We start from the raw sequence: 27,719 nt of genomic DNA on the forward strand, positions 1-27,719 counted from the left end.
ATTGCCAAGCATCTCATGCTGAATTTCAAAGCAGAGTAATGAATTTACCTGATTGTAAATTATTCAATATTTATGTTAATTATTTACTTTCTTTAGCAGATTTAAATTAACAAACATAAATGGAGTATAATAATTCCTCAATCTTTCACTGAAGTGCAAGTGAATGAAGGCAATACCAGCTGACTCATTAATCAATGTCCTGATTCTTTCCAAAAGAAACCCATTCTCCTCATAACAAACCAGAGATTTTGCATAAACTCAATCCTTTCAATCCTGCAGCAGGTTTGCTTCACTACCCTGACTAGATTGTGTTTTAAAGATCTGGATTGAATTATCTACAATAAACTTGCTAAATATTAAAATTCCATTCGCAACTATTAGTCACAATATTTCTGCTTCTCTGTGTTGATGGAGGTGAACACTAGCACAGGGAATGGACTGTCTATTGGATACCAGGACTGAATCTGCCCACAGGCGTAGGAACCCAGATATAGTGACCACAGCCGGGAGGGTCAGGGACTGTACATTGTGCTGTGTTACAGTGACTGTACGCAGTGAGTGTATCACAGTGACTGTACACAGTGAGTGTATTACAGTGACTGTACACTGTGCTGAATTACAGTGACTGTACACAGTGACTGTATTACAGTGACTGTACACAGTGACTGTATTACAGTGCTGTATTACAGTGATTGTACACAGTGAGCATATTACACTGACTGTACACAGTAAGTCTATTACAGTAACTACACAGAATGTATTACAGTGACTGTACACTGTGCTGAATTACAGTGACTGTACACAATGACTGTATTACTGTGACTGTACACTGTGCTGTATTACAGTGACTGTACACAATGACTGTATTACAGTGACTGTACACTGTGCTGCATTACAGTGACTGTACACAATGACTGTATTACAGTGACTGTACGCTGTGCTGCTTTATAGTGACTGTACACAGTGACAGTATTATGTTGACTGTACAATGTGACTGTATTGTGGTGACAACACATTTGGATGATCCTGGAGCCTTTCCTGTGTTTTGGAGATGGTGTTCCATAATCTTGCCTATTATTCCTTGAAAACCAGAATCTTGCTTTCAAAATCCCACCATGGAGCCTCCCTTTTCTATCTCTGTAACCACATCAGTTCTCAGATCCCAACTGTTCCACTCCTACCACTCTTATCTTCTTATGTAATCCTCTGAGATCCATGTGCTCCTCCAATTCTGGCCTCTTAATCACTCCACATTTGGCGGCCGTTACTCCAGCTGCTGAGGCCCTAAGCTCTGGAATTCCCTCCCTAAACCTCTCTCTCTATCTCCTCCCTTAAGATGCTCCTTAAAAAATCGTCTGTCTTTTTCTGCGCTTTTGGTCACATGTTTAAATATAAGAACATAAGAAATCGGAGCAGGAGGAGGCCATTCAGCCCTTCCAGCCCACTCCACCATTCAATCCAATCATGGCTGGCCTTCTCCTTCAACGCTATTCTCCCGCTCTATCCCCGTATACTGGAATGTTTTTAATATCCAGAAATCTATCCATCTCAGTCTTGAACATACCCAATGACTGAGCCTCTGCCGCTATCTGGATCAGAGTATTTCAAAGATTCACCACCCCCCGAGTGAAGAAATTCCTCCTCATCTCAGTCCTATATGACCTACCCCTTATTCTGAGACTGTGTCCCTGGTCCTAGACCCCCTGCCCAGCCAGGGGGAAACATCCTTCCTGCATCTATCCTGTCGAGCCCTGTAAGATCTTTGTATGTTTGAATGAGATCCCCTCTGATCCTTCAAAGCTCCAGAGAATAAAGGCCCAGTCTATTTAATCTTTCCTCATTGGCCAATCCCTCCAGCCCAGGAATAGGATCAGTGAACCTTTGCTTTTTTTTCAAAAATATCTTAGGGTCCTTAAATCAGGCTTTTTACCAATGGGAGTAAATGTCACAAATATAAAAGTGCAGGAGAATAATCAATGTGGACGCCCCTTCACCCGCAATATTGCATTTTGTTTACAGTTTACTTTAATAGTCCATTAATTCTCAAAGCTGAAATGCTTTTCTATTGGAAGTAGAGGTGTGAGGGAAAAGGATATCATTAGTTTACCTCTGTATTCCAAAACAGGCACAAAACTAGAAATGACCTTTATTCACCTTCAAAAAATATATTCACATAACCATGGGCGGAATTTTATGCAGGTGGGATTTTACAGTCCCACCCCCTTCGCCGTAGGGCAGGAAAGTTCCTCCCCATCTCCTGATGTGATTTGGGGGGGTGTTGAATATTAGTTTAATGAACACTCCTGTGAATTGCCTCTGGACATTTTACTACATCAGAGGTGTTAGAGTGGGATTAATCATTCTTCATGATCTGTGCTGAGGGGGTTTTAATCACTTAACATTGTATGACTGCAGCAGGGTGTAGATTAGGCTGCAGGTTGCCAGTGGTGGAGATGGAGCTGCTATTTACACAGCAGCTCCCTGGATCCATTCACTCCTCTATCAATCCGAGCAGTGATTGCTCTGAGATCTGTGTGGTTTGGGATTAATGCACTCAGAGATTAGAACGCAACCTTTAAGAAGCCAACTCCAGCTGCACAGGAGATGACAGCAGCAATCTGAGCAAGAGGCCTAGGCTGGCTAGTTTGCTGTCAAAGCATTAACCACAGCTTTCAGGAAGGTTGTCACACTCTGCAAGAATGTCTTAACACAGTACAACCTGGCAGCACCCAAAGGTGGCCGTCATGACACTGAGCGATTACATCAGCTTGCTGGGATATCATCACTGAGGATGACTCACTGACTCTCCAGCTCAATGAGTTCTGAGATAGTTGGTAAGTCCAATGTGGAATCTGCAGACTCTGCCATGTGTGAGGTACGAGGTGCTTGAAGAGTTGGATAGATGAGTTGTTTGGAGGTTTGTGCTCTCCCTCCGGTGATTTGACTTTGCCTCTGTACTTTACCAAAGAAGTTTCTCAACGTGCTCTTCCTGAATGAGCCTTCTCCATTTGGGTTGGGCCTCCCCTGAGTTGGTGGGAATGTTTGTCCTTGAAGCATTCTGTAGGGGATGAGCTTTTCTCTCCCGAACTTAGGGAGCGATTAGGATATTCAGAAGTCCATTCACTTTAACACTAACAAATACACACTCTCTGGCAGTGTGTGTTACACTCTGTACAATTCTCAAAACCTGCATCCTAAACCCGTACACAAGCCAACCTGCTTTACACAGAGAGAAGATATCAGCCAGACCCAGTAAAACCCTGACTCTATACAGTAGGAACAATAATGTTCACCCATCAGTTATACAGGACAGAACATTAACAGTGGCAAATGGATCTGCCAGAAGGCTTTTTAAAGCGAGCAGCTTTGAAGAGTTTGTGATGATTACAAATCACCAAATCCACAAATAAGATTTCTCAGAAATATTTAAAGCAGACTTCACCCATAATCTGTTCCAATGAAGCTAAGTATTCCCAAAATGGGATTTATTCGAAAAATGCATGCTATCTTTGAGGTCTGTCCGTGTAGCATTGTTTTCTGGTTTCAATATTCACTGTGATTCTGTGGATGAATGGGAAAAGTCTGAGATCACAGGACTGCTATAAACCCAGCACTCACAGAGAAACAAAACAGAACAACTAGCCAGTTCCGCTTACAGCAAAAAATTGTTTAAGTGGAGCAATTTCTCTTGAAAAGCAATTATACAATCATAGAATCAAAAGGAGACGGTTCAACCCATCATGTCCCTGCTGGCTCTTTGAAAGAGCTATCCAATTAATCCCACTTCCCTGTTCTTTCCCCATTATCTTGTAAACTTTATCCTCCTTAAAGTATTTATCTAATTCCCTTTTGAAATTTACTTTCAGTCAGCACACTCCAGATCACAACAGCTGACTGTGTCAAAAAAATTCTCCTCATCTCCCCCTCTGCTTCTTTTATCATCTTCAATTTGGTGTCCTTTGGTTACCGACCCTCCGGCCACTGGAAATGGTTTCTCTCTGGAATTAGGGCTCTTCGTGCATGAATCACAAAAAGCTAACATCCAAGTTCAGCAGGTAATAAGGAAGGCAAATGGAATGTTGGCCTTTATTTCAAAGGGAATGGGGTATAAAAGTAGGGAAGTCTTGCTAATACTATACAAGGCACTAGTTAGACCACACCTAGAATACTGTGAACAGTTTTGGTCCCCTTATCTAAGGAAAGATAAACTGGCATTGGAGGCAGTCCAGAGAAGGTTCATTAGGTTGTTACAGGATATGGAGGGATTTTCTCATGTGGAGAGGTTGAGTAGGTTGGGCCTGTACTCACTGGAGTTTAGAAGAATGAGAGGTGACCTTATTGAAACATATAAGATTCTTAGGGGGCTTGACAGGGTAGATGCTGAGAGATTGTTTCCCCTTGTGGGAGAGTCTAGGACCAGAGGGTATAATCTCAGAGTAAGGGGTCACCCAGTTAAAACAGAGATGAGGAGGAATTTCTTCTCTCAGAGGGTAGTCAATCTGTGGAATTCTTTACCACAGAGAGATGTAGAGGCTGGGTCGTTAAGTATATTCAAGGCTGAGATAGACAGATTTTTAATCAGTAAGGAAATCAAGGGTTATGGGGAAAAGGCAGGAAAGTGGAGTTGAGGATTATCAGATCAGCCATAATCTCGTTGAATGGCGGAGCAGACTCGATGGGCCGAATGGCCTACTTCTGCTCCTACATCTTATGGTCTTATCTACAACACAAACTCAAGGAACAGCACCTCATCTTCCAATGAGGCATTGTACAGCCTCCAGGACTCAGACCCTGAATCCTGTTTTCCCCATTTTAATTGTTTTCTTTTTGCCATGTGCTGCTCTGAATCTTGTTTTTCATGTTTTTGCTTTGCTTTCAGACAGAGCTGTTCATTATTCTGCAGCTGACACTCACTCTGGACATGTTTTGTCTCTTTACCACAACCATTACCACTCCCTTCGTCTTTTGCTCCAGGATGTATTTGTCATTTAACCTCTCTTGCCCTCTACCCTATCTCATACCTTCTCTTTCGTTCTTCCTTCTCCCCCACTGCCAATGGCATAAATCCTATCCCATTTCTACCTACCTTCAGTTCTGAATGAGAGTCATATTGGTTCAAAACATTAACCCTGTTTCTCTATCCACACACTGGCCCACTGAGGCTTTCTGCTTTTAGACCAGGAAGAGCTCCCCTGCTCTTCCTCTGAATGGTGCCCATGGGACCTTTCAAACTTGCCTGAGAGGGAGGCACGTCTGAACGACGGCACTTCTGACAATACAGCACCCCCTCAATGCTGGGAGTATCAGTCTGGATGTTGTGCTGAATTCTCTGCAATGGGATTTTTTTTATTCATTCACAGGATGTGGGTGTCACTGGCTAGGCCCGGCATTTATTGCCCTTGAGAAGGTGGTGGTGTGCTAACTGAGTCACTCGCTGGGCCATTTCAGAGGGCAATTAAGAGTCAACCAAATTGCTGTGGGTTTGGAGTCACATGTAGACCAGACCAAGTAAAGACAGCAGATTTCCTTCCCTATTCACATTAGTGAACCAAATGGAGATTTTTTTGGATGAGAATTGACAATGGTTTCATGGGTTTCATTAGACTTTTAGTTTAAAATTTTTATTGAGTTCAAATTTCACCACCTGCCATGGATTTGAACCCATGTCCCCAGGGGACTCCCCGGGGTCTCTGGAATACTAGCCCAGTGACAATACCACAACACCACCACCTTCACACCTGGTCCCACAACCTCCTGACTGAGAGGTGAGCACGCTACCCATTGAGCCACAGCTCCACAAGCCTGACTGACGCCCAGAGAAGTCCCTAATGGTGCGGTTGCCCGCTGACCCTTTGCTTACAAGGTACCCCTCCCTCTCTGTGGCGCTGGAGAGAGGTGGGCAAAGCTGGAAGGTTCAGGCCCAGCTCATCCTCCAGGATACCCTGCAGAATGTGTTCGGAGCTGAGGACTTCACCGCTGAAGAGAATGTGTGCGACTAACCAATCCCATTAGTCAGGAGGCACAGTGTTCTGGGCAATAGCTGAATGAGGAGCTTGTCTGACAGGATAATGAAGAAATGGACCTTTTTGCATTGGAACCTTGATAAATGGTTGATCCAGGTGTTTTCAATAATCACAATAAGCACAAGAGTAAAAAGTATTTTAGGTTGAGTATAATCCATTATTAAACCATTAAATGCTGCATATAAAAGCACACTGTACACAGCACTATCAATAATCTTCTGTCCAAGTCTAGACTCATAGAATTACTCAGGCCCTTATTCTATTTAATAAAAATCAAAACAAGACGCATAAAAAATCTCATTACAATTTAACAGGGTTACTGCAGCCCATGAGAACCACAAGTTTAATTTTCATAAGAGCATCCATTCTTCAATTATGTCAACAATGGAATATAAATGGCAAATTTAATGCTAACAATATCTCTCAGTGCACATTGACAGGTAAAAGCCACTCTGCAGAGTCAATGTGAGGTGTGTCATGAGAGAGCTGGTACAACAAACTCACCAGAAGATACCAGGATTTAGCCATGTTTGTTTAATTGTCTGACAAACTTCTGCTTCCTATTTAATTATTTTGACAAAACTGCCCTATAAGGAATGTTTGTTTTTTTTAAACACAGGGTTGGATTACTTTGCCTGTTCATTGCTGAGTGCAGTAACCTATTGTTAACCAATTCAACCAATGTACATAACGTTAACATAACACCACATCTTAATCAAACTCCAGGTTAAGATTAACCATCACATGCCTTTTGGCTCAATATAAAAAGAAATGCTTGCATTTATATAGCACCTTTCACAACCTCAGTGTATATTGAAAGCATTTCACAGCTAAGAAAGCCTGTTTTCAAAGTCTAGTCGCTGTTGTAATGTAGGAATGTGGCAGCCAAACTGTGCACAGCAAGATCCCATGTTCTTCTACTTAAGAAGTGATCCTCTGAGAATTGGATCAGAATTTGCAGCCATTCCCTGGTTTAAGGAAGACTGACGGAAAAGATTGGGTGATTTTTGTGGAAGCAGGGACACAGCAGGGACCCTGAAAGCAGGTTGGGGCCCTCCAGATCTCAGTCTTCCATAGGATGCCCCATCAAGGTCATCAGAGACAGGGTGTAGCAGTCAGCAGGCTGCCTCCACCTCCACTGTGGATGTCGGGGGAGCACCAAGATGTAGCAGCAGGGTTAGGAAGGTGAAGAGGATGTAGTTGCACAGCCTGGCCATGGGTGTTAGTCACTTGTACATAATGTTCACTATTGTAACTAAATTCCCAAGAATGTCTCCTTGCCTGTGGCTCCTTGTTCTGATGAGCAGTGTTCTTGTCACTCAGATGTGAAACCTTGGCTCCTGCACAAGATAAATGCAGGTGTCTCAGTCCAGGGCCTCTTCCCTGTGCAGTGTGTAACCTTCAGAGTAAAGTGATGGTCTGGTTTCACACTCCCTGGACACATTACTGATGCCTGCACCTCGATGGTGCTGGTCATTGCTGCCAGAATGTGGTGGGCAGGTGTCACAGAGTTCCCTCATACTGTCTGTGCGCTCGCAACACCTTTGAGGTGGGGCTGGCCCCCATCTCTTCAGCATCTGTGACCAGTGATGCTGTGCTCCTGAAGGGGACAGGTGCTGAAGGCTGACAAAGGATCAGGCGCAGTTAAAGTTTCACGGCTGCATCTCCATGACATGACCCTGATCACAGAGCGCGAGTGAGCTGCCCTCGGCCAGACAGGAGTCAGACATTCACAGAGACAATGTGAAGATCTAAGGAGTGAGCTCACTGTGTCGTCACCATCCTCCTGGAACCAAGCGAATATTAGGGCCTCTGCTACATCTCCATGACATGAGCCTGAACACTGAGGGGATGTGCACTGCCATCAGCCACACAGGAGTCAAATGTTCACAGATGCAAGGAGAGAATGTCAGGACTGTCCTCACTGCATCTCATCATCATTCTCCATGAACCTTGCGGCTATGAGGGCCTCCTGAGCACCTGCCTCCTCTGGCTGGTGTGAGGACCACATCACAGTCATCCTCACCTGTGAGGACCTCATCACAGTCATCCTTGCCTGTGATGACCTCATCACCAACATCCTCGCCTGTGAGGACCTCATCACAGTCATCCTCGCCTGCGAGGACCTCATCACAGTCATCCTCGCCTGCGAGGACCTCATCACAGTCATCCTCACCTGCATCATCCACTTCAACATCCTCCTCATTGGAGGAGACATGCAGCTCTTGCGTCTCCCAGTGCTCTTGTATCTTGGCTTTCCTGATCTCGGGCGAAAGTTCTGTGCCTTTGCGAAGACGCCACCTGTGGCCTCCTGGATACACTTGTCCTTGGAGGCTTGTGAGATCCCACACAGGTCACCTGTGGAACCCTGGATGGAGCCACTGGTATAAAAATTGAGTGTCGCAGTCACTTTCACGGCCACTGGCAGTGGATGTCCTCCATGTCCCTGTGACGCCAAATCCTGCAGCAGCTGGCATATGTGACTGACCAGTTCCCTAGACATGCGTAGTCTTCAGCAACACTGGATCTCAGTCATCTGCAGGAATGACAGGAGCCGTCTATAGACCCTGGGTCTAGCGAGGCGTCTACGAATGGCGGTTGTGGATTTTCAGCTGTGTGTACAGCAGACCCGGCTGCCCCTTCACCCTGAGGGAGGTTCTCCTCCCTGTGTCGAGCCAGGTGTCTACGCCGCTCTCTCCTTCTTCTCCTCTGCTCCCTGTAAACGATGAGCCATCCGCTAAATCACCAGGCTCCACAATGCTGATGTTCTCCCCTAGCAGGATCAGAGAGAGAGAGACGCAGGGTTTAGCATACGTGTCGGAAGAACCTCTGTTGTTTAAGTCTCAAGGCCCCTTCATGTATGCCAGAGTGCTGGCCACCACTTGAATGGCCAGTTTGCAGTGTGCTTCATGACCATCCAAAAGCCTACCCACCTCCTCCCCACTTGACCAATTAGCGGCAGCTTTGGCCACTGGACTGAACGCTGTGCTCCCAGCTCAGGCACAGACTTTTGCCTGACCCGCATTGCAAGGCTGCACTGTTAGCTTGAAGCGGGAGGGGTAACAGTCCAAACCTTAATAAAGACATTGCACGGGCTCTGAGCGCCTCCACCATTGAGTGTACCATGGCCACCTTATGGAAGGGGATTCTACCACTTTCCCAGTCGGCCAATTGTTCTGCCCTCTAAAATCCACATTAATTTGCAATCTGTGCCCGAGAGTGAAAGGTTCTGGAGCATTTGGTGGCACTTTCATGCTTTTGTGTTGCTTAAGTGGACAAAAATGCTTCAGAGGCCCAGCTCCAAGTATGTCAATGGCGCTGCAGCTGAATGGTCTCAGCTGTGGAAGAATGCTCACTTTTGACAAGCTTTTCCAAGTATGTGGCCTCTTCCCTCATTCCGCCCCTCCCCCCCACCCCCTACCATCCCCGCAGCATGTGCTTGAGTCTTTCCTTCAGGCTGCCTGTGCTGCCTTGTCCCCCACCTCATTCTGACCAGCGCTGGAGCCCTTGCCCAGATACTGCACTGCAGGGCAGGAAAAAGCGACTTGCCTGTGCCTCCCACTGTGAATGTGCAGCGCCTCTTCCTTGATGTCCTACAGGCGACCCTCACAAGTGCTGTGCAAGGTTGTGTGCACTCACCTCTGAGTTCCCCTCGAAATTCAGCTCACCAGGTGGACGCCTTTAAGAGCAATTGTGAAGCACGATGTTCAACGTGGGTGATAAATTTAACGTGGGGGGATGATTCTGACCAGTAGGGCTTATTATTAGATACAAATGTATTAAAATGACGGTTCCGATGTGTGTCAGTGGGAAATGCAGTCCGCCATTGATGGGTGGAGCAGACGATCACAAACTGATTCCAAGATGGGATAATACCAATTTCTGGCCTTCCCAACATATCATCCCCCCGCCCGTCATAATGCCCGACACCAACGCAGCCGGAAAATTCCGGTCCAAGTCTCTGGAGTTGGTCTTGGACCCAAGCTTTCTGAGTCAGAGGTGAGAGTGAATCAAAGAGCTAAATTAGAGGGATGGGGGTACAGGTGATGGGTAAAGAGCTAAAATTTGTTTTGTTGACACATAGGAATAGGAATCGCGTTACATGTTTAGTTCACATTCTGGAAATAGCGAAAAAGAGATCAAAGATCTGATAAGAAACCAACAGAAAAATTGTAAGAACAATGTGAGGCACGAGAATGAGACTCATTATTCACACCTAGCGGGGTAAAGGGAGAAATTAGCAAAGAGTTTCTACAGTCCGTCTCGGACTGATTTCAGAGCTTGTTTTTCAGGAGGAAGGAGGTCTGTGACTGGAATAGGGCGGTTTGGTTGAGTGAGAATCAGAGAACATCCAGGACATAGCCCAGAAACATAATTAGGTTCAACATTCAAATTGGAAAGGAGAGCGAAAGGTCAAAGATAAAAGGTATTTGATTGGATAAAAGCCAATTACAACAAGATGACAAGGGAACAGCCCAGATAAAATGGAAGGAAAAATTACCAAATTAGACAGCGCACAAACAATGGTAATTGTTCAAACAGGAGATGGTTAGAGTAAAAATTAAACTATTCCCAGTTAAGTGAAGCTAAATAGGGGGATTGAAATTAAAAGAGAGACTTTAAAAATATGAAAAATAATTTTAACAATTTAAGCGAATTTATGAAATATAGAAGGAACTCAAACAAGATTGGATCAAATGAAAGGGTATACAGAAGGAAAGGGTATACAGAATGATAAGATATACAGAATGATAAGATATACAGAATGATAGTGTATACAGAAAGACTGGGTATAGAGAATGATTGGATATACAGAAAAACTGGGCATGCAGAATGATTGGGTATACAGAATTGGGTATACAAGGTATACAGATATTGCAAAGGTTATGGGCCCTGACAATATTCCAGCAATAGTACTGAAGACTTCAGCTCCAGAACTTGCTGTGCCCCTAGCCAAGCTGTTCCAGTACAGCTACAACACTGGCATCTACCCGGCTATGTGGAAAATTGCCCAGGTATGTCCTGTACACAAAAAGCAGGACAAATCCAACCCAGCCGATTACCGCCCCAGTCTGCTCTCAATCATCAGTCAAGTAAAGGAATGTGACATCAACAGTGCTATCCAGTGGCACTTGCTTAGCAATAACCTGCTTACTGATGCCCAGTTTGGATTCCGCAAGGGCACTCAGCTCCTGAACTCATTCCAGCCTTGGTTCAAACACGGACAAAAGAGCTGAACTCCCGAGGTGAGGTGAGAGTGACTGCCCTTGACATCAAGGCAGCATTTGGCCGAGTGTGGCATCAAGGAGCCCTAGCAAAACTGGAGTCAATGGGAATCAGTGGGTAAACTCTCTGCTGGTTGGAGTCATACCTAGCACAAAGGAAGATGGTTGTGGTTGTTGGAGGTCAATCATCTCAGCTCCAGGACATCACTGCAGGAATTCCTCAGGGTAGTTTCCTCAGCTCAACCATCTTCAGCTGCTTCATCAATGACCTTCCTTCCTTCATAAGGTCAGAAGTGGGGATGTTCACTGATGATTGCACAATGTTCAGCACCATTCACAACTCCTCAGATACTGAAGCAGTCCATGTCCAAATGCAGCAAGACCTGGACAATATTCAGGCTTGGGCTGACAAGTGGCAGGTAACATTCACACCGCACAAGTGTCAGGCAATGGCCATCTCCAACAAGAGAGGGTCTAACCATCACCCCTTGACATTCAACAGCATTACCATCGCTGAATCCCCCATTATCAACATCCTGGGGGTTACCATTGACCAGAAACTGATCTGGACCAGCCATATAAATCCTGTAGCTACAAGAGCAGGTCAGAGGCTAGGAATCCTGTGGTAAGTAACTCACCTCCTGACTCCCCAAAGCCTGTCCACCATCTACAAGGCACAAGTCAGGAGTGTGATGGAATACTCTCCACTCGCCTGGATGAGTGCAGCTCCCACAACACTCAAGAAGCTCGACACCATCCAGGACAAAGCAGCCTGCTTGACTGGCACCCCATCCACAAACATTCACTCCCTCCACCACTGACGCACAGTAGCAGCAGTGTGTGTACCATCTACAAGATGCACAGCAGGTATTCACCAAAGCTCCTTAGGCAGCACCTTCCGAACCCACATCCACTACCATCTAGAAGGACAAGGGCAGCAGATAATTGTGAACACCACCACCTGGAAGTTCCCCTCCAAGTCACTCACCATCCTGACTTGGAAATATATCACCGTTCTTTCACTGTCGCTGGGTCAAAATCCTGGAACTCCCTTCCTAACAGCACTGTGGGTGTACCTACACCACATGGACTGCAGCGGTTCAAGAAGGCAGCTCACCATCACCTTCTCAAGGGCAATTAGGGATGGGCAATAAATGCTGGTCCAACCAGCGAAGCCCACATCCTGTGAATGAATAAAAAACTGATTGGGTATGCAGAAAGACTGGGGAATATTAAATAATCTTATGGAAAAGTGAAAGAATAGTTAAGGAATGGGTGGAGATGAAGAGGGATGAAAATGGAAATCTTCAGGAGGATGAGGGATTAATGAAGATACTGAAAAAGACAAAAGCTAAAAGCAAAATTCTGCAGGTGCTGGAAATCTGAAATAAAAACAGAAAATGCTGCAAATACTCAGCAGGTCTGGCAGCATCTGTGGAGAGAGAAACAGAGTTAATGTTTTAGCTCTGAAGAAGATTCATAACGGATGCGAAACATTAACTCTGTTTCTCTCTCCACAGATGCTGCCAGACCTGCTGAGTATTTGCAGCATTTTCTGTTTTTGTACTGAAAAAGACTTTAGCAAGTTTTCACACAATTATAATGTTATTGCAAAGGGTAGAATACTTGGAATTGGAGCATTTCAACAGAATAAGGAAGGAGTGCGTAAAATAACTTGTGGGAAGGCTCAGGTGGTTCTCAGGTAATTGCTGGAATAAGGAGAGTGGTCAGAGAGTGGGAGGGCTGGGGCTGTGAGCACCATCTTTTAAACAGCTTTCAGTTTCAAAGCTGTGCCAGAGATCTGCAGATTGTGGATAAGTTAAAATTGGGGATGTTGATGAAGCCTGATTGGAGGAGGGGAACTTTCTCAAAGTGTTGTGGAGCTGAAGGAGATTACAAAGATAGGGAGGGGTGAAGTCATGCAGGGATTTGAAAACAAGAATAACATTTTTAAAACTGAGTGAGTGCCATACCAGGGTTCAAGGTAGGTCAGTGAGCATTAGAATTCTACAGAAAATGAGATTATTCATGTGAAAATGTTCATTAATATTGTTAAGTTCGGTAATGAAGCAAATCTAAATCTCAATTAGTTAGAATCAGGTGAACTTGTGGCCTAATTCCTGTCATTATAGGCTGTGAATTCAGTCCTGCTTCATCCTCACTGGTTGTTCATTCGAAGCGAAGCACAAATTCTTCAACCGGCCCTCAGATATCTTGCGTCTATGTGCTGGTGCACATTAGCTCACCTTTTCCTGTCTCTTTCTATTCCTTTGTTCCTGGGATTTGGGTGACATTGGAGAGTGTAGATTCATTAAGAGTCAAGAATGCAGAGTGAGACTGGGGCCATGTGTAAACCCAGGCTGGATAAGGATGGCAGCTTTCTTTCACTGAAAGGCTCAGGGAAACCATGTTGGGTTTTTACAACAATCTGTCAGTCCTGCTCACTTTTACTGGCATAAGTATTGAAGTAATTTCCAAATCTTGACATGGTTGAATTTGAACTTGTGACCTCGAGTTAGTTAGTTAATGATCAGCCTGAATAACCCCAAGTTGCAGCAAAAAAATCTTGTTAATGGATCAGAGGTTAAACCTCAGGTTTTAAAAGTCCCTACACTGCTTCAGAAAATACGCCTGCATTTAAATGTTGAAAATAGTATTGGCATGAGGCTATCAGTACCCTGAGCCCAGACATCCTATAATAATAAACTGGCAACTGAAAGCTAACTTCAGTGCTGCTTGTTAACAGGGAACTGAGCTGCTGAATGACTGCCACACTCATCAGACTTACAGAGGTGCTGAAAGTAGCTATTCACAACTGCACAGCAGCAAGTGTTGGAACATAGACAGACATGATAATCTCAGTAAAACAGTAGAGATTGGTCTGTAATCGGGATTATAAAGTTTATGGTTTGAAGTACAGCACTGTGATAGATTTCACATTTTCTGCCTGTGTTCAAAGGGTTTATCCTTGAAGTGAAATAGTGAAGTCATCGTCTAGACATCTGAGATTGTCGAATGGATACAGCGAGCTGCTCGGGTTTGTGCTTTCTTTAATAGAAACTGGCACTCGGACTCTGATTGAAGTTAAAAAAACAGAAAAAAATACAGCCTGCTAGCTTCATTGTAGATATTGGGGTTCAGTCAGGGTCTGGTCACTGTTTAATGGAGAAGAGGCTGCCTTTATTCCGTATATTTTACCCAATTTTAGATCTTGGACAGGTACACAATGAAGAGAAATAGGTGGAAAAATGTGGCTGTTTTGAGAATTCAAGATTTTTAAAAATAACTTCTGTTTTCTCTTTCATTTAGTTTGCACTTAACTGAACCTGGTGTGGGTTATGTAACCAGGAAAATAATTGTGTTAAAGTTTTCCACACAGGCAGAATCAGTCCAATACCTTTCCCTGGTCCTTTCCCTAGTTATCCTCCAAACCAATCAATTCTTCTCCCTGCCATTAGACTGAGACAGATTAGTTTGAAATTCTGTACCTCACCCTAGTTTTTAACTCAGTGTTAATCAATCAGAAACTGTAGGTGAGAAATGTTTCTGCAGGACAAGGACATAATGTCTAAAACGTCTCTCGGAATTTCTATCAGAGATGTTAGGATAAAGCCCCTTCAATTCCATCATTGCAAGCTTATTTACAAATGTGCTGCTGCAGGAAATCATTAGTGCCACATCGCTATGTTACAGCAGTATACACACACTGCCATTGTCTGCATCAGTGTTCATTGAACTTTAGAACTTAGCAGCCCGTGCAGTTGAGTTCAGTTTAACAACACCATGTATGCCCAGAAAGATGGTGTTGCCATGGGATCCCCTCTAGGTCCAGCTCTCGCTAACAGTTCGATTGGTTTCTGATTGGATGATCCCTAACCTCCTACCCTGTTCATATTTCTGATACATAAATGATACATTTGCAATCTGTGAACATGCAGCCATGTGTAAGGATTTCCTTACAAACCTTCATACATTCAATCCCACGCTCAGATACACTTTAGAGATGGAGCTGTCTAACAAGCTGCCTTTCCTCAATGTGCTGGTTGAGAAATCCGCTAATGGTTTCATTACTTCTGTCCACCCCAAGCCAACCTTCACCAGTCAATATATAGGTTGGGATTTGTGTAGTTCCATGCACTACACGATTGGTCTTATCAGCAATCTCATAAATAGGGCCTAGTCATTTGCTCACCTCACAAGCTTGACGCAGAAATTGTGCACATGAAAGCCATCCTGAAGGCTAATGGTTATCCTAATCAGATCAGTGTTCACTGTGCAGCACACAAACTCACAAATAGGCCAAATGCCACCATGTTTGCACCTGAAAAGTGCCTTGTTTACCACCGATTACCCTGGAGAGGCAAAGTATCTCAAAACTTTGAACAACGTGTTAAGGAAGCCATTTCACGCTGCTACTATGCAATGGCTACACAAGTGGTATTTCCCACTAACAGGATGTTGCTGTCAGTCCAAAAACATGTTCCGCCTATTACATAATTGAGCAACATCATGTATGAATTTCTATGCCAGTGTGATGCCAGGTACATAGGCCATTCTTCCCAGTGATTGGCTGATTGAATCAAACAACATGTTCTTTTTGTTGTTTGTGACAGGCAGAGTACAGGCCGTACTCAGTCAGCCCACACTTGCAAAACCCAAAATATAACGTCTACTGTTAGATGTGATTCCGCGATTGGACACCACTTGCCGAACAATCCTGAATGCGCTAATCAGTTTAAGATACTCAATTTAAAATAATCAGTTGAGCTTGTAATGTGCCTCATTTACACTTGCTAAAAGTGACATACATTCACATGCAGGGACCCATTCTCTGGCAATACCTCAGCCAATCAATCACCTTGTCAGCCAATCAGCATCCTTTCCTCCTGTAATATAAATAGTTGTGATTGTTTGAAATTTGGCATTCTTGCAGTTGTCCTGATGAGTGCAAGATGAAAAGCTTCAGCAACATGTCTCTCTTTTCAGTAATATTCACATTCAATGAATTGTTTGTTTAATGGAACCATTACACTGGACAAATTTCCATTAATTGTTCAGATGACCAGAATTTTGATGGACAATGTTGGTTTTAAGGAGCATTTTAAAGGGGGGGAGAGAGGTAGAGAGACAGAGAGATTTGGGGAAGGGAATTGCAGAGCTTAAGCAGCTGAAGGCATGGTTTCCAATGGTGGAACAATAGAAATCTGGGATGCTCAAGAGACCAGAATTGGAGGAGTGCAGAGATCTCAGTGTCTGGCAGGACTAGAGGAAGTTACTGATATAGGGAGGGTGAGGTTGTGAAGGAATTTGAAAACAAAAGCAATGTGATGCCAGGCCAGGAGCCAATGTAGTTCAGATTTCATGGGACTTGGGGGGCGGTGAATGGGACTACTGCAGGAGATTGCCAGACCCACTGTGAAAATGACTGCCTGGGGACACTAATGTCCGCAGAGTTTAACTTCAAGGCAAAAGCCTATTTTTTCTCAAATTAACGCTTCATTCCCTCAATAGCAAAGTCATGAGATTAGTTTGAAGATTAGTTTAAAGAGAGGGTGATCAGTAATTGGCCTCAGTGCCCTGTCTTAGGGATTTGGAGTGGGCAGAATTCATCCCCTGATCATTGTCCAGCAATCTGGTTGAAAGGCCAGTGTGTTAGTATTGGGTGAGAACAGAATTGAGCTCATTCATGATGGTCCTTACAGTCAAATAGCCCACTATTACTCACCGCCAAACAGGCTGGAGCCCCTGTGAGGAATCAAAGAGGAGAGGAAATGTGGGAGAATATTGTTCAAAAAATTGGCTTAATAAAATGAAACCAAATGATTTCTGTTCAGGAATGTTCCTGTGTGCAAGGGCTAATGCAGCCAGGGGAGTTTTATGTTCAGTTGAGAGAACTTGTCTTGTGATCGAAGGTCTGGGCATGCCAAGTGGTGTGAGCCCATCATATGATGGGGAGTGGGGAAGATCGGTGTAATCATGTGGAAGAGCTCATTAGAAAATAGGAAATAGAGACAGAACAGAGGAAGTGAGCTTTCAGCAGAGTCAAAGCGGGTCAAGCTGTTCTGTGTGAGGGCACAAATTTGGTTATAAATCTGTAAAAATGAGATTGCCTGATCCAGAGATTGATTAACCCTCGATCGGCTGCATTCATTTGCCAATTCTGCTCTGCTGTGTTATTTCCACAATACTGTTCACCTGAACTTCACGTGGAACCAGAACTCTATGAGCAGACCTGTATTTTTATAGCACCTTGCACCTCCTCAGGATGTCCCAAAGTGCTACACCACTAATGAAGTACTTCTAAAGTGTACTCACTGTTGAAATGTAGAAAACACAGCAGCCAATTTGCACATAGATGAGAATAACACCACCTAGAAGTTCCCCTCCAAGTCATTCGCCATCCTAACTTGGAAATATATTGGAACTCCCTCCCTAACAACATTGTGGGTTTATCTACACCACATGGGCTGCATGGAGTCTATCTGAATGCAGGAAGCATTCATAACAAAGTAAATGAATTGATGGCCCACATTGAAGTAAATAAGTATGATCTGATGGCAATTACGGAGAGGTGACTGCAGGACAACAATGATGGGGCCCTTAGTATTAAAGGTACATGACATTCAAGAAGAATAGGAAGCTAGGTAAAGGTGGAGGGGTAGCACTGTTAATCAAATAAGGCATTGGTGCAATAGTTAGAGATGACCTTGGTTTAGGAGATCAGGATGTAGAATCGGCTTGGGTGGAGATGAGGAATAGTAGGGGTAGAAAGTTCACTAATGGGAGTGGTTTACAGGCCCCCTAACATTATCCACAGTGCAGGGCAAAGTATTCATGAGAAAATATTGTGTGCTTGTGATAAAGGGATGGCAATAATCATGGGCGATTTTAATCTAATAAATTGGAAAAATCAGATTAGCAATAATCTGGATGAGGAGTTCTTAGAATGCTTTTGAGATAGTTTCTTAGAGCAGCATGTTCTGGAACCAACCAGAGAGCAGGTTATATTAGATTTCACATTATGTAACATGACAGGATTAATTAATGACCTCAGAGTAAAGGCACCCCTAAGTAGCAGCAACCACAATGTGATTGAATTTTACATCCAGTTTGAAAGGGAGAAGAGTGGGTCTAAGACTAGTATCTTAAACTTAAATAAGGGCAACTATATGGGGATGAAAGCTGAGCTAGCTGAAGTGAACTGGGAAACTAGGCTAGATAAGAGATCAATAGAGAAGCAGTGGCAGACATTTAAGGAGATATTTCAGAGTATTCAGAATAAGTACATTCCTACTATGAAGAAAAATTCTAAGGGAAGGACCCACCATCATTGGTTAACTAAAGATGCTAAGGAAAGCATCAAACATAAGGAAATAGCACACAACTCCGCAAAGATGAGTGGCAGGACAGATGATTGGACAGGATATAAAGAACAGCACAGAATGACTAAAAGGTTAATCAGGAGAAAGAAATTAGAGTATGGAGGAAGCTAACTAGAAATGTAAAAATGGATAGCAAGTGTTTCTACAGGTATTTAAAAAGGAAAAGAGTAAGTAAAGTGAGTGTTGGTCCTCTGGAGAATGACAGTGGGGAGTTAATAGTAGATAATAAAGAAATGGCTGAAGAAATAAACAAATATTTTGCTTCTGTGTTCACTATAGAGAGACAAAAACCATTCCAGTAATAGCTGTAAATCAGGAGGTGAATGGGAGAAAGGAGCTTGGTAAAACTGAAACCCCCTAGGGAAACAGTACTGAACAAATTGATGGTGGAGCTGCAGCCGGCAAGTCTCCAGGTCCAATGGACTACATTCCTAGGGTCTTAAAAGCGGAGGCTAATGAGCTAGTTGATGCACTGGTGTTAATTTTCTAAAATTCGCTGGATTCTGGAAAGGTTCCATCAGATTGGAAAGTAGCAAATATAACCGCTCTATTCAAGAAGGGAGGGAGGCAGAAAACAGGAAACTATGGGCCAGTTAGCTTGACATCTATTGTGGGGAAGTTATTAGAATCAATCATTAAGCAGATTATAGCTCAGCACTTAGAAGAGTTTAAGGCATAGGGTCAGCGTGGTTTTGTGAAAGGAAAATCATGTTTAACCAATTTATTGGAGTTTTTGAAAGAGTAACTTGTTAAGAAAGGGGAGCCTGTAGACATACTGTACTTGGATTTCCAGAAAGCATTTGATAAGGTGCCACATCAAAGATTATCATAGAAAATAAAAGCTCCTGGTGTAGCGGGTAAGATATTAGCATGGATAGAAGATTGGCTGGCTGGCAGAAAGCAGAGAATATGCATAAATGGGTCATTTTCTGGTTGGCAGGATGTGACGAGTGGAGTCCCACAGGGATCTGTACTGGGGCCTAAACCTTTTACAATTTGCATCAATGACTTAGATGAGGGGAGTGAAGACATGGTAGCTAAATTTGCAGCTGACACAAAGATAGTTAGGAAAGTATGTTGTGAAGAGGACATGAGGTTGCAGATGGATATAGATAGATTGAGTGAGTGGGCAAAGATCTGGCAAATGGAGTTTAATGTGGGGAAATGTGGAGTTGTTCACTTTGGCAGGAAGAACAAAAAAGCAGAGTATTACTTAAATGGAGAACGGCTGCATAATTCTGAGGTCAGAGGGATCTAGGTGTTCTAGTACATGAGTCACAAATTAGCATGCAGGTACAGCAAGTAATAAGAAGGCTAATGGTGATCTATCCTTTATTACGATAGGGATCGAACATAAAGTAAGGATGTTATGCTTCAGTTATACAGGGGGCATTGGTGAGACCACACCTCAATTACTGTATGCAGTTTTGGCCTCCTTATTTAAGGAAGAATGTAAATACATTGAAGGTGATTCAAAGGAGGTTTACTAGGTTAATACCTGGGATGAATGGGTTGTCTGATGAGGAAAGATTGGACAAACTGGGCTTGTATCCACTGGGGTTCAGAAGAGTGTGGTGTGATTTGATTGAAGTATACAAGACCCTGAATGGCCTTGACAAGGTGGATGTCGAAAGGATGTTTCCTCTTGTGGGTGAGTCCAGAACTAGGGGGAACTGTTTTAAAATTAGGGATTGCCCGTTTAGGACAGAGGTGAGGAGAAATTTTTTCTCTGAGGGAGAGGATTGTGCAACTTTGGAACTCTCTGCTTCAGAAGGTGGTGGAGGTGGGGTCATTGAATATTTTTAAGGTAGAGGTAGATAGATTCTTGTTAGGCAAGGGAATTAAAGGTTATTGGGGTTCGATCCGAATGTGGATCTCGAAACGCAAGATCAGCCATGATCTTATTGTATGGCGGAGCAGGCTCGAGGGGCTGAATGGTCTACTCCTGTTCCCATTTCTTATGTTCTATTATGTCCTTATGCAGCAGGTCAAGAAGGCAGCTCAACACCACCTTCTCAAGGGCAATTAGGAATGGGCAATAAATGCTGGTCCAGCCAGCGAGGCCCATATCCTGTAAATGAATGATAAAAAAAAACACAGCAAGATCCAAGAAACAGTATTGTGATAATGACCAGGTCATCAATTTTTAAGTGATATTGGTTGAGGGATAAATATTAGCAGAACACCAATGATAACTGGACACCAGTGATAACTGGACACCAGTGATAACTGGATACCAGTGATAACTGCCCTTGCTTTTCTTCTTATAGTGACATGAACCTTTACATTCACCTGAGTGGCAGAAAGGACTTTGGATTAACATCTCATCTAAAACACATTTTCATGGGTTTCCCAAAGACACCAAAATAGCAGACAGACCTGAGATCGGGAGGACCCGCCCATATATCCGACAGATCCCATTTTTGCCAGTAGGGGAAAGGAGGAAGGTGTGATTCACACTTGAGAGAAACCCAAACTAGGCAGGGCAATTTGAATTTGGTACTGAGTTCAAACAGACCCCATTTTCACTGCAGCAAGGACTTTAACCCGCAGTATGAAAGTTACACATTTTTAGAATAGTTGTAAATGCTGATGAGGGGGATATAAGGTCTGTAGAACTGTAAAGCTGTCAAGTTATTTTAATCCCCAGCACTTTAAAAAATAAAAAACATACAGCCTGTGTCAGTGAGAAGAAAGAAAATTAAGCTGTTAAGTTATTTAAATTACCAGCCCTTTAAAAACATTAGGCTGCCTTTGTCAGTGGGAGTTGATAAAACCTGTTCTAGTGTTTACAATAGCTGTTTGTTGACATTACCCCAAGGGTTATCATTTTGCCATTATTAATACTTGACTGTTTTGTTCACAGTTTGACTGACAGCTGGAAGAGGTTCTTAAAATCTTTGATGTAGGGTTATGAATGAAAGTTTATTTTCCTTTTTATAACAGATTAAGTACTTGAGGTGATTTAGAAGTCTTGAATGGACTTTCATGAGTAGTAGTGTTTTCTTAATATGCTGAAGTCTATAATAGGTATTTAGAGCTTATTTTACTTCATCTCAACATGGCTCCTGAGGTATGCCATGGGGGATACAGGGTGAGTTGGCATGGAGGGTGTAAGGGCAAAGGCTGGTAGGTGGGTTGGCAGGAGTTGGCATTAAGTTAGCATGGGGACTATAAGGGGTCAATGGGAATGATAAATGGGCATGGGGAGTGATTGGGAATGTGAGAGGTTGTGAGGGGTGAGGCTAGATGGCCTAATATTTAATAAAACAACTAGGACAAACTGAGGCAGGCCTTTTAAACAGCCTGCCTTGACATTCGGCTGCCCCATGGCTGCCTCCAATCTGTGTTCGGGAGCGGCGAGCCCAACTCCATTCAGCACCTGCCCACTGGTGGGAAGATTCCACCCTCCAGGTGAGTTTCTCCTGGGGTGGGCACATTGAGCCAGGAGATTTCCTGACTCTCGCTGCCTGAGGGAAAACTTGGGCCTGTATCTCTGACAGTGCAGCACTGCCTCATACTGCACTGGAGTAGGGTCAGCCTAGACTATGTCTGTGGAGTGGACCTGTAACCACCTGTCTTCCCAGTGTACAGGAACCCACAGAGTCTCTGGTGCAAAGTCTCCGGGACCATTTTCCTTAGACCTTCTCTCCGAAACACACATTTTGGCCCCTAAGTTTCAGTTAACAGAAGACTCGGCCCCCTTTTTGAAACCATCTCTTCATAAGTTCTGGGTGTTGGAGAGACACTTGGACAGAGAGGTTTGCAAACTCCAGAAACACACAATTAGCTTTGACTGATCTGACACAATGGCCTTGATTTTGGGCGTTCCCACATTTCATAGCTACAGTTCCTGTTAACGCAAAGTGCAAGGATGTGATCCACCCACTGTAGACCTGAGAGGGAGGAAATATTGTCAGGACCGAGAAGTCCCAGTGCTGTATAAATGCTCAGTGTGTTGGTCAGACACACAGACCAATGTCAATAGCTTTAGAGAAACTACCTGAGTTCAGATTGTCCCAGTCATGTGATAGACAGGTCTGTACTCTATAACATCACCAAATAAGAAACTAAACCATTCAATACAAAACAAACATCACTCTTTACAACTTAAACTTTCACCAAAGTTTCCAAATTGTAACTCACAGCACAGTAATATTTTGTTAAATCGGAATGGGTTTCTTTCACTGTTCCAGACCACTTTCTAGTCTCTTTATCAATCACCTTTTAGTGGGTCCCCTCTCAGCAGGTAATTATTTCATGTTGAATTATGTGACAGTGAACACCAGCTCTTCCCTGATGTATGTTAATGAGTTGTTCATTTGAACAGGAGGACCTTTGACCCCAGCTACTAGACATCACAGTACTGGGTCTCCATGGCAACAAAACCCAGGAGATTAATATGTCAAAGTGTAAAAAACAAAACCCCTACATTTTGTTTTAAGTGAGGAGCCTTCAGCTGTACAGTCAAAAGGGAAACAAGAGTTAATAAGTTTTTCTTTCAGTCACCAGATTAGCCCACATGTCCTTCAAGCGATTTCCTACTGATTGGACAATCCATAGCTGTTTGCGATTCAATCTCGTTTTCACACATGAGCAGTTTTACTGAACCATTGATGTCTTTATCACATGATGAGGCCATGCCTTACTGATTACTGACAGATACTTGGGAACCTTTGTCGCCAATACACTTAGAATTTCTCAGATCCTTTACAAATTATCTGTCAGGAAAACAAAACACAGTGCAATGAAAGTGTGTTTCCTGTGTGAGTCAGACAGCAAATTAGCCTGATTACATCTCTGGCTGTCAATGTCAGGAGCCGACTGTAACCTCTCCAACACGGAAAACTCAATTGATTCCTTCACAATCCTAATGGGCCGATACCTTGAGAATGAGAGTGCGATTTGTTTTTGACCTATTTCACTGCTAACCTTTGCATTGAATTCACCTTAGGTTGCTTTAGGTTTGAACGTTGGGATATCTTTGGGAGTGAGTGGTTAAGGAAATTTTGCCAAATTGTGAACCAGAGCAACGGGGCCGCTTATGTGGCACCAGCCCAACGATGTCGTCATCATGAGGTAAGAGAATTGCCCTCCATTATGAGCGTTTAGCACAAACCCGGTTTGCCATGTTGCACATCAATTTACTCAGCTGATGCAGAAACCCATGCATGGGATACATTCCACTGAACATGTGTCCTGTGTCTACTCTCAAACTGCGGCTATCCTGAAAAATGTAATGAAATGCTGATAACCTTGTTACTACTCATCTTTGAAGTTCTATGATTGGATCAGGACTTTAGAAAACACAAGATAAAAATGTTTTCTTTGTAAACTTTATTGGCCCACTTATTTAACCATACATTTAATAATTCAGTCCAAACAGAAACAATAGGAATCATGAGGCAAGTTGCTCATTGGGATCAGACAAAGAGCGATAAGGAAAATGTGTTAGGTTTAATGAGAAACTGGATGTACACTAGTGATTAACATTGTGAACAGATTGTAGAGATTGTAAGCAATTGGAAAATCATAAACTCAGTCAACAGGGTCTCAATAAGTGTCAGTGAGTAGCACTTTCACTTGTGAGTCAGAAGGTTGTAGGTTCAAGCCCCACTCCAGAGACTTGAACATTTAACCTTGACAAATGGAGATTCAGTTTTCTGATGAGATGTTAAATCAAGGCCCCACCTGCCCACTTAGTTAGACATAAAAGATCCCATAGATAAAAACAAAAAACTACAGATGCTGGAAATCCAAAACAAAAACAGAATTACCTGGAAAAACTCAGCAGGTCTGGCAGCATCGGCGGAGAAGAAAAGAGTTGACGTTTCAAGTCCTCATGACTCGAATGGTCATGAGGACTCGAAACGTCAACTCTTTTCTTCTCCGCCGATGCTGCCAGACCTGCTGAGTTTTTCCAGGTATTTTTATTGTTGTTTTGGATTTCCAGCATCTGCAGTTTTTTGCTTTTATCAGCTTAGCTCAGTGCTCCTTGTGGGAACTTGTGCACAAATTGTTTCCCTTCCATAGTGACTACACTTCAAAACAAACTCATTGGCTGTGAAATACCCTGGGGTGGCTAGAGGACATGAAAGGCACTATAGAAATCCAAAATCCTTCTTTAAATCTGGTAGCAATACTGGTGATCATATTTTCCATTAGAGTTTAATACAATTACAGCTTGTAGATCAGAAACTGGAAGATTCCACTGGTAAATAGGGTAAAGTCAGGAAAAGACAAAGGTTGTTTAGAACACAACTGAGTTAGGAAAAGATTGTCTAATGTTATCAATCTCCATTGCTATTTGTAGGAACTGTTAATGTTGAATAATTAATAAGCATAAGGTGCAAAGTGACTGCTATGAATATGTGTGTGTGTGTTTTGAAACATTTTAAATTTAAGAGTCCTAAATATTTAAATGCAGGGTTAAGATTTGCCTAGGAACCAGTCACCTGCTGGACTGACAAACAACGGCTCATTGGAGTGAGAAAAAAAGTTCAGAAAAAATACCTGATCTGTTAAAAAGGAAATTTTGAAAACTGCAATAAAAGCAAATGGAAATGGTCTTGTTTTCTCTTTAATCGCTATGTCACACACAGCAACGCATCAGGATCTTAACCACATTCCATTAAGTCACTGTAAAAGGACATTTCTCTTCACTCTCATCTTACTGTCACTGTAATCACTTTAAATCGGTGATCCCTTGTCACTGACTCCCCAACCACAACAAAAAGTCTCACTCTCATCACTACCAAAAACCCTTCAAATGTTTAAATAACTATAATATCCAGAGTTAATGCGTGTGCAATTCTACCCACACTGTCGTTTGGTACAGCCTATCATATCGCACTACGAACCTGACATTCTGATAACGGCAAGTGAAGTTCAACAATTGCAGTTAGATCCCAGTTTTAGCCACTGCTTTTTATCTTTGTTGGCCAGGGTTGAGCACCAGTAGACTGGTGTAATCAATTTGCACTCACTCCTGATGCAGGGTAACAAGTAAAATCAGCTAGTAACCATTTTCCTAAGTAAAATCCTTGCAGATACTTGATCAGCCCAATTCCTGCTCTCCAGCACTGCAGATACCAGCTTAAGAGGTGAGTTCTGAGCAGGCAGACAATAACCAGGTGGATTTCCATCACTGCACAAGGCAAGCATATGTTTCATCAGGTGAAGATCCAGAATACAATGCCTCCTGACTAACAACTTCTGATATTCCACAGTAACAACATCTGACAGGGGGGTAAAGTTTCTCTTTCTACAATATAATTAATGTGTTACTCTCCAATATGATTCACGTCAACCTCTCACTAACATTAATGAATCAAAGAAATTATACTCCATCGCCACATCGACATTGTGCTCCTTCACCTTGTTCTATCTGGCTAATCATATCAAAAAGATATCTCATCTAATTGGTTGGGATTTGCTGTCCAGTCATTAACCAGTGGGGCCTTTGTCTTTATTCCAAGTTTCATATAGGTTTTGTTAATCCAGTTTAGAGTATTCAACTTTCCGCAAGTACAGCCTGTGGCAGTAAAAATTCTACATTTCCTGTTGGAAAATAAGGAATTTTATTGTTGGACCTTTTCCAGTTTCTTTTCTTGCAGCAGAATGTGAGACGCTCATTAAATAACATTGGCCTGGATCTTTCGAGGAGCAGCAATCGTTGTCGGATGTGTAAGTGTGAGGCAGGTCTGGGTAGGGGGTTAAGTGGAGGGTGGATGAGGTGGTAGGTGGATCTGGGGCTTAGTCGGGTGGTCAGAGGGTAGCTGGGTTGAGCTGCGAGGTAGTCGGGTGGTCAGGGGATAGTTGGGTCAGATTGAGGGGTAGTCGGGTGGTCAGGGGGATAGCTGGGTCAGGTTGAGGGGTAGTTGGGTGGTCAGGGGGTAGCTGGGTCAGGTTGAGGGGTAGTCAGGTGGTCAGGGGGTAGCTGGGTCAGATTGAGGGGTAGTCGGGTGGTCAGGGGGTAGCTGGGTCAGATTGAGGGGTAGTCAGGTGGTCAGGGGCGTAGCTGGGTCAGATTGAGGGGTAGTCAGGTGGTCAGGGGGGTAGCTGGGTCAGGTTGAGGGGTAGTTGGGTGGTCAGGGGGTAGCTGGGTCAGGTTGAGGGGTAGTCGGGTGTCGGGGGCAGTTGGATGGTTGGGGGCTAGTCAGCTCGGGTCGGGTTAGTCAGGCGGTCGGAGGGGGTGGTAGTTGGGTGATTGGGAGGGGTAGTCAGGGTTCTGAGGTTAGTTGGGGGTTCAGTGTGAGATTTGGGGGGGCTCAATTGTGGAGTTACCAAGGTTCTAATCTGTCTAACATTTCCTAGGTAACTATCCAGGAAGTGCATCGGAACCTGTCCCAAGTCTCCGTAACTCACAGTCAGAGACATTCACAGAGGGTCCTGGGGAACAGGGGAATTTCCCATCGGAAGTTAAAACTTACAGGGCAATTCCTACGGAGGTCCGCATGTCAGGACTTCCAAAGAGTTCTGATGCACGTCTTCAGTTGTACATCCGGTCTCCGACGATCCAGAGACTGGAAGGTTTGGCCCAGTGTTTTATACGCTGGGATTTGACAGTATAACAACTAGGAAAGTGATTAAACCACCAATGCCTCTGAGTCTGGATTGAAGACTCTGTTTATCTTCACAATCAGAAGCACCATCAAGCCAATAGTCTACCTCAACTCTTCCCCCTTCTCCTTTCCAAGCTGCCCTTCCCCCTTTGCCCTTTCACCCTTTCCCCGCCTTCCCCCTCCCCTCCACTGTTCCCGTCTCCCCTCCCCCGCCCTCTCTTAACCTTCCTAATGAACTCCTTTGATCATCTTCGACACCTCAATTAGATCACCGGTTAATCTTCTAAATCAAGTATAATCTATAGATAAACAAGGTTCCAATGAAAGGCCACTTGATCTGAAACATTAACTCTGTTTCTCTCTCCACAGATGCTGCCAGACCTGCTGAGTTTTTCCAGCATTTTCTGTTTTTATTTCAAATTTCCAGCATCCGCAGGATGTTGCTTTTGGATCCTAAAGGGTTTGGCCTTTGTTGTTCTGCATTGGATGAATATGTTTAGCATTGACACAAATACAAAAATATGC

General features: G+C 43.6%; 1 long non-coding RNA gene across 3 annotated transcripts in view; it reads left to right on the top strand.

Moving 5' to 3' along the window:
* LOC121279279 overlaps window positions 1-25,197 on the top strand; it is a 57,391-nt gene extending 32,194 nt beyond the window's left edge. For all 3 annotated transcript variants that reach the window (XR_005943352.1, XR_005943354.1, XR_005943353.1), the window contains 2 exons: window positions 23,585-23,709; window positions 25,058-25,197. This is a non-coding gene — a long non-coding RNA (uncharacterized LOC121279279). The remainder of the gene's footprint in view (window positions 1-23,584; window positions 23,710-25,057) is intronic.
* The last annotated feature ends 2,522 nt before the right edge of the window (window positions 25,198-27,719 follow it).

This window comes from Carcharodon carcharias, chromosome 6 (genome assembly GCF_017639515.1).
Source record: "Carcharodon carcharias isolate sCarCar2 chromosome 6, sCarCar2.pri, whole genome shotgun sequence".
Lineage (NCBI taxonomy): Eukaryota > Metazoa > Chordata > Chondrichthyes > Lamniformes > Lamnidae > Carcharodon > Carcharodon carcharias.